Here is a 3,392-nt window from a genome sequence, read left to right as displayed (position 1 = left end):
TCTAATGCTGTTTAAATTCCTTCCTCAAGGGCTCAGCGAATGGAGTTCACTTTCAGAGTTTCCCAGTAAAAAGAGAATGAAACCAGAGACCTTTTATTTTGTATTTTTTGTTTTCAAAAGTCAAAGTCAACTTTATGGTCAATCTCAAAATATGTGTGTACAGACAGAAAGATCGAAATACTGTTTCCCACATTCCCGAGGTATAAAATCACACATTAAAAATACAAGAACACTCAATAATTACAAAAACCCCACAAAATAACCGTTATGACCACCACAGGTAAACACAATAAAATGACTTGAACGTTTAGTAAAGCAAAAAAGCATGTGATATGTTAAACTAATAGAGCAAAGCAACCTTATTCAGCTCACTATACAGTAATATGTGTTGCCGTGTGGACTCCTTGAACTCTAAATAACATGCAAAACAATAGGGTTCAAATTAAAGAGTTAAAAAAACCTTCATAAAACAATAATGGTGTTCAGACAAATTGCTCACACAAAAACAAAGTGTGTGTTTTGGATGAATGTTATTAAGTTATAAATTATTTTTTACTTTACACAAATGTATATTTAACTTATAAATACTTACAATGACTGTAAACTGCAATTTAAGTAAGTAGGCGTTAAAAACGGCACTTCTTCCAACTTTCAAGCAAACTCCATGTATAATGAAATCTGTTATATAGGAACCACATGACTAAAGTGGCTGGAGAGTGAATAAACAACACAGCGGTATGTGTGTGTGTGTGTGTGTGTGTGTGTGTGTGTGTGTGTGTGTGTGTGTGTGTGTGTGTGTGTGTGTGTGTGTGTGTGTGTGTGTGTGTGTGTGTGTGTGTGTGTGTGTGTGTGTGTGTGTGTGTGTGTGTGTGTGTGTGCGTGCGCGCACGTATGTGTGTGTTTCACTCAGAGTATAAATATAGGGCACAGGAAAAGACGGAGGAAATGTTTGGCTGTTAATTCGACTCCACAGCCATTCTTTTCCAAGAACGCTTCCTCTGCTTCTTCCAGCTCTGCCCTCTTGCTTTTGCCTGGAAAGTCGGGAGGGCACTAAAATAACAGAAATCTTATAAAAGCTAAGATGTTTTTCTTTCCTCTTTTGAACAATATCCAGCTTAGAAAGAGAATGGAAATGCGTAATAATTAACATTTTTCTTTTAAAAATGTATAAAATGTTCCTCCTGTTCCACATGAATCACCCAGCTTTATAATAACATACCATACAGTTATTAGTCAGTCTTAGCATGCTACCGTTAACAGTAAAGGAGTGACTAACGCCTCCTGAGTGTTACATCTGATTAAACGCTTGTTTATTGACGTTCTGTATGTATGTATTTTCTCTCTTTCTCCACCTTCAGCTCTGTGAGAGCAGAGATTGTTATTTTGCCCCATGGAGGACCTGAGAGCGGAGAAACATCTAGGGGCCGTGCAAGCGTTCCTCACATTCTGAACCGAAAACCACATGGTGGGTTTAACCCTAATGACATCTGCATGACTTGCATAAAAGGGCGTCCAACGTCCAATCTAGATAAGTGGGCACAGAATCAATAGAAAAGAGGGAAAAAGGGGTCTTCTCTCATTCGCCCTGCAGGCTCACAGGCGTTCACATTACAGATCCCACTGCATCGTCCTGGTTTTTTGTCTTCTCATCGTGACTGACTGTTTAGTTTGAAATAAAACTCTCTCTCTGTCTTACAGACAGAACGAGATATGCTCACAGAAAACAACACGCCCTTGTTATAACTGGAAAGTCACAACTGACATCCCTCTGCAGGCGGCTCTGGGCCAAGCAAACAGACTTAACCCGAGCTGGAGCGCAAAAATAAAACACTTCTCATTATGCCAGGGTCATTCTGAGTAAAACACAAAGTTACATTTCATACACAGTCTGACGCAGAAGTGGAATGTAACACTTGTGTACTATTTGAGTTTATTGTACTTTACCATTTTATGATACTTTAGACTTTAACTCCACTTCAGTTTGGATACCGGTGTTCTACTTTTTACTAAACTAAATGTATATCACAACTTTACTTTGCATATTCACATTCCTATTAAGAAGTAGTTTAAAAAACAAACCTTTCTGCTCCAACATTAAAGTGATATACTCATTACTGCATCAATAATGATAATAAAATAATATAAAATATTGTTAAATGGGGAATTTTTGTGCTTTATCCAGATTTGATTGCAGCTCTATAACTTGTAACATTATTTTTTTAAACTGTGGTGTAACACTCATCTTGAAGATTTTCATTTAAATAAATCTACGTTGGTTTGACTGATTGGTTTTGGTGGCTAGAATCCACTTCAAGACACTGGTACTTGGGTACCATGCTGTGAATGGATCTGGCCCTTCCTACATCCAGGACATGGTTAAACCATACACCCCAGCACGTGCACTTCGCTCTGCATCGGCCAATCGTCTCGCTGCACCCGCACTGCGAGGGGGACCCAGGTTCTTATCAGTAAAAACACGTCGGTTTGCTATCCTGGCTCCAAAATGGTGGAATGAGCTCCCCATTGACATCAGGAAAGCAGAAAGCCTATCTTCCGGCGAAGACTGAAAACTCATCTCTTTCGACTGCACGTTGAGCAATAAAATGACTAACAAAGCACTTATATACTAATAAAGTAACAAGGCCTCCAACTCGTACAACCAAATAGGCCGATTGTTCAGGCCCAATTATTACGACCAAATATGTTATTTGTTCAAGCGCTTAATACGTCCTATAATTACATTTTAAAGTTTTCGCCCTCTAGTGCTCCCGTTGAATGCAAACGTTGCAGATTATTTTTCACAAATAACCCTCTCTGTAAAATCCTAAATTGTAGGATAGTTTGGCCATTAAAACGCTTTTTGATTAGATTTCTAGCAAGAAGTGTATATTGTACTTTTAGAATCCACGTACAGTCGATATGTAGGATCTATAGTTTGATAGATATTACGAAGATGATTTGAGGTATGCGGCAGCCTCCATGTAAAGTTACGGGTTGAAAACAGTTTTTCCGGTCTCGACGTTTTCATAATAAAACCAATGATCAAATGATTTAACAGTGATATCTGCAGTACTCATCAACTAAAAAAAATTTGTTTATCCTTGTAAATTATACGATATTTATTGTTTTAAATTGTGTACAATGCTTTTGTGTTTTTCCCATAGGTTTTTCTCTTTCGATTCTGAGACACCTTTCTTTTTTCAGAGGTTTTGATCGATTGTTTTAGCCGTTATGCATTTCGGGATATGGTGTTTATATGATATGAAATCGGAAAAACTTTTATTTTAAAATAAAATAATACTTTATTCCGAGTGTTCTTGCTTTTCTCTTTGGAAGTCATCAAATAACGGTATTGTAATACACGGTTCGGCTGCATTAATATTACATATCTG

This window comes from Notothenia coriiceps, unplaced genomic scaffold (genome assembly GCF_000735185.1).
Source record: "Notothenia coriiceps isolate Sejong01 unplaced genomic scaffold, NC01 NC01_scaffold00016526, whole genome shotgun sequence".
NCBI lineage: Eukaryota > Metazoa > Chordata > Actinopteri > Perciformes > Nototheniidae > Notothenia > Notothenia coriiceps.
This window is presented reverse-complemented; position numbering follows the sequence as displayed.